The sequence below is a fragment of the Chiloscyllium plagiosum genome, unplaced genomic scaffold (assembly GCF_037043375.1).
Source record: "Chiloscyllium plagiosum isolate Xiang-an unplaced genomic scaffold, Cpla_swu_hap1 HiC_scaffold_39, whole genome shotgun sequence".
Classification (NCBI taxonomy): Eukaryota; Metazoa; Chordata; class Chondrichthyes; order Orectolobiformes; family Hemiscylliidae; genus Chiloscyllium; species Chiloscyllium plagiosum.
In genome coordinates, this window is record NW_028270177.1 from 79,958,671 (window position 1) to 79,967,441 (window position 8,771).

Consider the following 8,771-nt stretch of genomic DNA (forward strand, 5'->3'; position numbering starts at 1 on the left):
GATTCTGGAACTTTACTTCAAACCTTTTGATTGCTTATTACATACTCATAATGCCTCCTCAACCACTTTATCAAACTGTCATGTTAGCTTCAATGAGTTTTTTATTGACTCCTGGAACATGGTGGTTGCTTTTAGTTGTCCGTAGTTGTCCTTCAGCAGATGGCAGTAAGCTGCCTTTCTGAAATAACATGTTCCAAAATGGCCTGAGGAAGGGAATTCCAGATTTTGACCCAATTACAGTAAAGGATCGGTGACATATTTCCATGTCAGGATGCCGAGTGTTTTAGAGAGGAGCTTACAGTGGTGCTGTTCCCATGTATCTGCTGCTCCTGTCCTTCGAGATGCAAGTGGTAGTGGGAAGGTACTGTCTCAGGAAGTGGCTAAGTTTCTGCAGTGTAGTATTTTAGATAGTGCATATGGCAGGTACTAAGAATCAGATTTGGAGGCAATGGACGCTTGTGGATGTGCTACTGATCAAGTGGGATGCTTTGTCCTGGACAATGCCAAGCTTCTTGAGTGCAGTTGAAGCTGTTCCTATCCAGTCAAGGGGTGAGCTGTGCTATTAGCCTCCTGACCTCTGTCTCTTAGACAGTTAATTGGCTTTGCGAGTCAGGAGGGTGAGTTACTCGCTGCAGTATTCCTAGCCTCCGGCCTGCTCGTACAACCATTGTATTTATATGGAGTGTCCAGCTCAATTTCTAATGAACAATAAAACCCAGGGTGTCGATGGTGAGGGATTCAGTGATGGTAACACTATTGAATGTCAAGGGGTTTTGGTTAGGTTGTCTCTTATTGTCAATGGTCATTGTCTCGCAGCTTTGTGGTGTGAATGCTATGTGCCACTTGTCAGCTCAAGTCTGGAAATTGTCCAGATTTTGTTGTGTTTGAATGTGGACTGAGGAGTCACTAAAAAGTGCGAGATTAATGCAGATTTCACTTCTGACCTTCTGATGGAGGAAAGGTCATTGCTGAAGCAGCTGAACATGATTGTGCCAAGGACACTTTCTTCAGGAACTCCAACAGGGATTTGCTTTGGCTGAGACGACTGCCCTCTAACAAGCAGAGCCATCTTTCAATGTGTGAGGTATGACTGCAGGCAGCAGGGAGGTTGTCACCTGATACCCATTGAACCCAGTTTTGCTAGGCTCCATAATATCACCCTCTGTCGAATGTGACCTTAATGTGAAGGGCTGTCACTCTCCCCTCATTTCTGGAATTCAGTTCTTTGTCAATGTTTAAATCAAGTCTGTAATTCAGACATGAGCTGAGGAGGCCTTGCGTAACCCACATTTACACAGGTTATTGCTGAGCTAGTGCTGCTTGATAGCACCTCCCTACATCTAACTCATGATTGAGCATGGACTGATAGGGCAGTAATTCGCCAGGGTGGTTTGACCTATTTTCTGTGCACAGGACGTGCCTGGCCTATTTTCCACATTGTCCATGCCAGTGTTTTAGCTGTACCGGGATTGCTTGGCTAGCACAAGTCATCAGTATTATTGCCAGAATTTTGTCAGGCTCCATAGCATTTACAGTAACCCCTGCCTCCTCCTCCCCCCACCCCCCCCCCCAACCCGGCCACAGTGTCTTGATTTCACATGGAGAGAGGCTAATTCCCTGCTGACAGGTATCTGTGATATTGGTGATCTATGAAAGATGCCGAGATGGATCACACAATTGGCACTTCTGGCTGAAGATTGCTGTGAATGCTTCGGCCTTAACTTTTGTGCTGATGTGTTGTGCTCTCCAAAGCAGAGCAAGGAAATATCTGTGGAGCTTATTCCTTCAATGAGTTGTTTAAATAGCAACTTTAATTCATGTCTTGATGTGGCAGCACTGTGGGCTCAGACCCCTGTTTCCTGAAAGAATGGTCTAGCCACAATATCTCCAGACTATAATTCCAACCCCCACTCCATAATGTGGATATTCACAACAGAAGATCGCTTATTCTTTGTATTGTGTAGATTCCAACAATGCATCGTATATTCGCCTAAATTGTTAGTCTCGAAAATACTTTACTTCACAGACTTTAGGATATAATGTTCTGTTTTCAATTCTTCTCTCCGACAGACAAGGTCATCGATGTCACACTGGCTTTCCTCCTCACTAATTGCAAAACCAAACGTTTTTCACCTCATCTTTGAACTTACTGATGAAAATTGCTACATTCTTGACTAGACCGTTCATATACACTGCAAACATCAAAGGATCCAGCAACCAGGCATGTAGTAAGCCACTGGACACAAGATGTCTTCACAATGACTACCTTCGACCATTACCTTCTGCCAACAAATAAACCTTCGAATCATTTGCCAAACTGCACCAGATCCCATGAACCCTTACCATATTAAAGATGCAAGATCTGGTCAAAAACCTGATTGAAGTCAAGAAGCATTACATCCACTTTTTACACCCGATGTTACATCTCATTGCCTCTCCGGAAAACAGAATCAACCACTTCCGATATGATATCACTTCCACCAAAGCCATGCTGAATTTTATTGCTTAAACCTTACAATTCCAACTTTTAATGAATGCTGTCTCTTAGATTTACTTATTAACTTCCCTCAAGCTTTCTACTTTTAAACATAGGTTTAGGAGTGAAACTACACATTGTCACTTAGCTCCTTTCACCCGATGACAACTCTTCTTATCTCTCTGACAGATAATTTACTCTAGCTGAAATAATCTTGTGTCTCTTCTGTTTCATTCTGGGAAATGGGAATGGAATTGAATACAGTGTTGAAACCAACAGCAATCTATCCGTTTGTTCTTGACACTGTCAGTGTGTGTTCCCCCTCAGAGGCAGGAAGACTTTGTGCTGATAATACGGAAAGTAGCGCCTGATGTATCATTCTCAGCTGGCACACAACTTCCTGTTTCTATGTGCCAGCAGCAAGCCACACATCTCACTTCTGATCAGAAAATAAACCCGGGGGATGCAATCTAGCGGAAACATCTGCCAATGTGGCCTATATCAGGACACAGAGTATGAAGTGATTACATTGAAGTGACATTTGCAAATTGACCTTTTGATCTCTGTTTCGCGGTCTGATTCCAGGACATCATTGGACGAGTCTCTCGACCATCTAACAAGCTCATTCAATTCACTAACGTCTGGGACATATCGACATGCACCTTGTCATGTCTTTGATCTTGTACTACTTGTTACTCTCTTTTCAGATTTAATGTTCCCAGTTTTTGATTCTGTCTTCTGTATCCATCACCTTCCCAGCGAATACATTCTGTTTGATCTGTTTCCTAAATTTTGATCAACTAAACAAATAATACAGTTTTGTACAGACAGGCATGTCAGTGTGTCAGATTAACAGAATCAATATATGGAGAGATCACCTTGGCTGTATCGAACTCTGACCGACATTGAATTCAAATAAAGCACAGCACTGTATGGTTTCAATCTTTCCAAATCCTCTCTCTTTGAAAGAGCTTGTTCTAACGGTTAATTCTTTTCTTGATTATTTCAGAAACTATGACTAAAAATCCCTATTTTTAAAAAAGTTTCAAATATTATTAAAAGTTGCAGCCCTGGCATTTCCTACAGTGAGCTTTGTGGTGTTTAAATGTTCTGGTCAAAATGTGCTTTAAGCAGAAGACTGAAACATTGGTTTCTCCGAGTTCCCAGCCATTGCACTTTCAGTTCCATAATAAGTGCAAGCTATTGCTAAGCCCCAGAGAGAACAGAATGTCCAGGCCCTGTACACATCCAAGCGCCATGATGTAGGCCTCAAAGCCCTCCGTTTCTTCCTGTCACGCCAACCCAAGCAGTACATGCTCAACCTCAACTACATTTCCTTTCAATCCTCCCACTTCCTCCAAACCAAAGGGGTAGCCATGGACACCTGTACGGACCCCAGCTATGCCTGCCTCTTCGTCAGATATGTGGAACAGTCAATCTTCCACAGCTACACCGGTATCATTGCCCATCTTTACCACAGCTACACCGGTATCATTGCCCATCTTTACCACTGCTACATTGATGACTGTATCAACGCCACCTCATGCTAGCACAAGGAGGTTGAACAGTTCATCAACTTTACTAAAGCCTTTCACCCTGACCTAAACTTCACAGGGACCATCTCGGACACCTCCCTCCCTTTCCTAGACCTCTCCACCTCTATCTCCAGTGACCGACTAAACATTTACTGCAAGCCCACTGACTCCCACAGCTACCTGGGCTACACTCCTCCCACCCAACCTCCTGTAAAAATGCCATCCCTTCTTGTCAATACCTCTGCCTCCACCGCACCTGCTCCCAGGAGGACCACCATAAAACATCCCGGATAACCTCCTTTTTCAAAGACTGCAATTTTCCCTCCCATGTGGTTGACGATGCCCTTGAACCCCAACCCTCCAATCGCAACAGGGAGCCCTCCTGGCCCTCTTCCACCGCACTAACCTCGCATACATCATATCATCCTCCGCTGCTTCCACCACCTGTAAACAGACCCCATCACTCGGGGTATATTTCCCTCCCTACCCCTATCTGCATTCCGGAGACACCATTCCCTCCGCGACTCCCTCGTCAGGTCCATGCCCCTCCACCAGCCCACACCTCCCCCCTCACCTCCGACAAGGCCCCAAATGATCCTACCACATCCCGGAGCAATTTATCTATACTTCCACAAATGTCATCCACTGTGTCTGTTCCACCTGCTGTGGTCTCCTCTACATCAGGGAGACAGGACACTAACTTGCGGATCATTTCAGAGAACATCTCTGGGACACCTGTGCCAACCAACCCCACGGCCCTGTGGCTGACCACTTTAACTCCCTCACCCACTCCACGAAGAACAGGCCGGTCATATTCTGTTCATTTCCAATGAATAAATGCAAAATAACCGAGCCTGAATTTGGGATGATATTAACAGGATTTATTTTGATCTAAGCATGAACAGATTATTTTGACAAAACAGGTGGAGAGATTCACTTCCTGAAAAAGCAGCTCAAGTGGTATAAGCTGGCACCAAACCAAGTTTGGTCAATACTGAGGCAAAAATACAGCATACAGTCTTGAGTGAAATAAATAAAGAAACTGTGTTAGCTCCGGAACAAGATAGAGTGTATTAAATATGAACAAAGACACAAGTATTTTAGGATATAATAGAAAAGTAATTTATAGTATATTGAAATGCAAACAGAGATGTGAATTTGTGTCTCGATATTCTTCCTAGCTAAATTAATCATTTCAGAAATGCCTTTGTTAAATTTCATGAATCATTTGTTGGTCCATTCCACGAACCTTGCGAGGTCCTTGTTAAATTCTGAACCATCGCCTTCCAGGTTCACAGTGGTTGCGAGTTTCATGTTACAGCAAATTGTGAAGTTGTGCACTGTATGCCAATGTCTTAGTTAATAATTTAAAGCAATTATTTAAAGCTCCAAACATTTACAAAATATCACTATGGATCTTCCTGGAATCCAAAAAAAATTGTCCCTTTGATCAATGATTTCTAAAATTTACTCACATATCTGTTGTGAAGGAAGTTTTGAAATAACTTGAAGTGCAAATGGCTCACATCAGTCGGAATACAGTAACATTTCGTGTGTTACCCCACACAAAAGGAAATCAAGCAATATTCACGAGTTGCTCTCAGCAAGTCTGTGATGGACTGTTTTATCAAACAAAATCATTTCCAATGTTGTGAGGGCTCGTCTATCTTCTGTGCAATGGTCTGAATCTTAAGTTGTGTCTGACTGCAGATGAAACTGGCTGATCTTGGTAAAAGTACAGTTTGTGCCTTTCACGTTGTTAATGTATATTGCTGACTTTAGTTGAATAACGTGATGTTGTCCCAGGCATCGTCTGGCACCATTAATTAGACCATTAATTTCCAAATCACTATCAGGTGGGGTGTATTGATCTCATTGATCTCATTCATTGAAACGAATGCTTGGAATATTTCCGGTATGAATCATGTGAATTAGAGTCTCTGAATGAGACATAGAACATAGAACAATACAGCACAGAACAGGCCCTTCGGCCCACGATGTTGTGCCGAACATTTGTCCTAGCTTAAGCACCCATCCATGTACCTATCCATTTGCCGCTTAAAGGTCACCAATGATTCTGACTCTGCCACTCCCACAGGCAGCGCATTACATGCCCCCACCACTCTCTGGGTAAAGAACCTACCCCTGACATCTCCCCAATACCTTCCACCCTTCACCTTAAATTTATGTCCCCTTGTAACACTATGTTGTACCCGGGGAAAAAATCTCTGTCTATCTATTCCCCTGATCATCTTATAAACCTCTGTCAAGTCACCCCTCTTTTTTCGCGTTTCCAATGAGAAAAGGCCTAGCACTCTCAACCTATCCTCGTACGACCTATTCTCCATTCCAGGCAACATCCTGGAGACAAAGTAGGAAAGATGAATTTCGAGTAGTGGGAAGTTTTCACGACAGAGCGAGATTACTTCGCCCATCGCACCTGTATCACGTGAAGACAGAGCCTTCCAGCCAACACCCACTTTATAGCATGTTGTCCATAACCATGCAGGTGATAGCACTGTAAACATTCGGGAACATTGTGTAGGGCCTAACTCATTATCAACATAGATATGATCTCCAATGCTGTAAATCCTGGCTTATGGGGAAAAAGTAGGGGCAGAACTGTATCAATATTCAAACAGTTGGTACAACCCTGAGGAGCTAATAGGTCCTCAGGATATTTTGACTATTCTTGACTTAATATCATTGTAAACTGACATGAAAAAAATGCAGACATGCTCCCCAGAAATGCTGACATCAACATACCTTTATTCAGCCAAGATCAGCAACATGAATTAAGAAAGTTTAAAAAAAAACTTTCTTTTAACTGATTATTGACAACACGGATTTCACAAAGTGCAAAGTACAGAGGGGAAGGGTGGAGGGGTGGGGGTGGGCGATATTCACTATTCCCTGATGTCTGGTTGCGTTTGTGAGCAACAGATGAACCTGCGAACCAGATTCAGGATGGTACTGCAGGTATTTCAGCAGATACTGTGTACACGGAATTCTCCCATAAATCAGCAATGACATGAACATTTATTTTTTATGGTGTTTGAAGCCAATTAAAATTGAACAATATGGTGGGAGAAGTTCCTTTCATTTCTTTGAACTAGTAACAAGGGACGCTCTTTGTGGACCTGGGGTGGCAGGAGGGAATGTGAGGGAACAGAATCAGAATGTGAGGGAACAGAATCATGTTGGAAATCCAGATAGACTGGAACTTGTTTCACTGGAGGGTGAGAGTTCGGGGGGGGGGGGGGGGGGGGGGAGGGGGGGGTGACCTCATACAAGTTTATAAAGCCATGAGTGCAAAGGTGAATGGCTCTAATTGACATGATTCATACTGGAAATGTACAAAGCTTTCGTTTCAAAAATATCACATATCAATAAACTCCACCTGACCCTACAGCTTGCGATGTGGAAATTAATGGTCTAATTAATGGTGCCAGACGATGCTGGAACAACATCACTTTACTCAACTAAAGTCAGCAATATACATTCACAATGCAAAAGGCACAAACTGTACTTTTACCCAGATCAGCCAGTTTCATCTGCAGTCTGACACAACTTAAAATTCAGACCATTGCACAGAAGATAGACGAGCGCTCACAACATTGGAAATGATTTTGTTTGATAAAAGAATCCATCGTATACTTCCTCAGAGCAATTCGTGTCAACAAACTTGTTTTTTTGTGTGTGGGGGGTAGCGCAAGAAATGTTACTTTAATCCGATTGATGTGAACCATTTGCACTTAAGAAGTTATTTGAAAACGTCTATCACAGTAGATACGCGAGTAAATTTTATAAATCATTGATCAAAGGGGACAATCTTTTTTGGATTCGAGGAAGATCCATAGTGATATTTTGTAAATGTTTGGAGCTGGGATTGCTTTCAATTTTTGACCCAGACATTGGTGTATTTCCCCTATGGTGGGGGATTTCAACAATCGGGAACATGTTTTTCCAATGAGAGGAGAAAAATTTTAAAAAGGATATCAGAGACAACCTTTTACACAGAGAATGGTTTGTGTGTGGGATGATTTGGTGGTGGATACTTACAACCTTTCGAAGACATTTGGATCAGTAAATGAATATCACATGTTTGGAAGGATATGGGCCAAGTGCACACAGGTGGGATTAGTTTAGTTTGGGATTAGGACTGGCATGGACTGGGTGGATCGAGGGGTCTGTTTCCATGCTGCATTACTCCATGACTCTCTGACTATTTATCAATTTTTCTCAATACTAAACAGTGCTACAGTGATCCTTGAATGAACTGCTGATGGTAAGTTGTGTCTGAGACTCTGCGAATATTACCTTCAATGAGAGGAGTGACTAGTTCTCCAAGTTACACAACTGAAAATAAACTTTTCTCCAGCATTGTTGCTGAGTCGTTTTGTTTCTGCGGAGGCGGTGGTTATAGTTTGCAGTTGGCTTTCCACCAACTGGTCAACCGTGAGACAAAATATCTTTGACCCACTGCAGAAACTCCACCTGCTTCCAGTAAATGAAACTGGGAACTCAAGGAACTTTTCTGTAGTCAGCTTAATTGCTGCCAACTATTGTATCTGGCCGCTTAAAGGGAAAATGAATCAACTAAAGTAAAATCCTACCAAACAAATTATATTTTCCCATTTACTCACAATGGACACATTTCACTTGGCATTTCTCCCTTTAAAAGGAAAGTCACTGAATACAGCATTCACTGTATGACTATCAGAAAACAGGACATTGAATGCAGTGACGTTCTGGTTAGT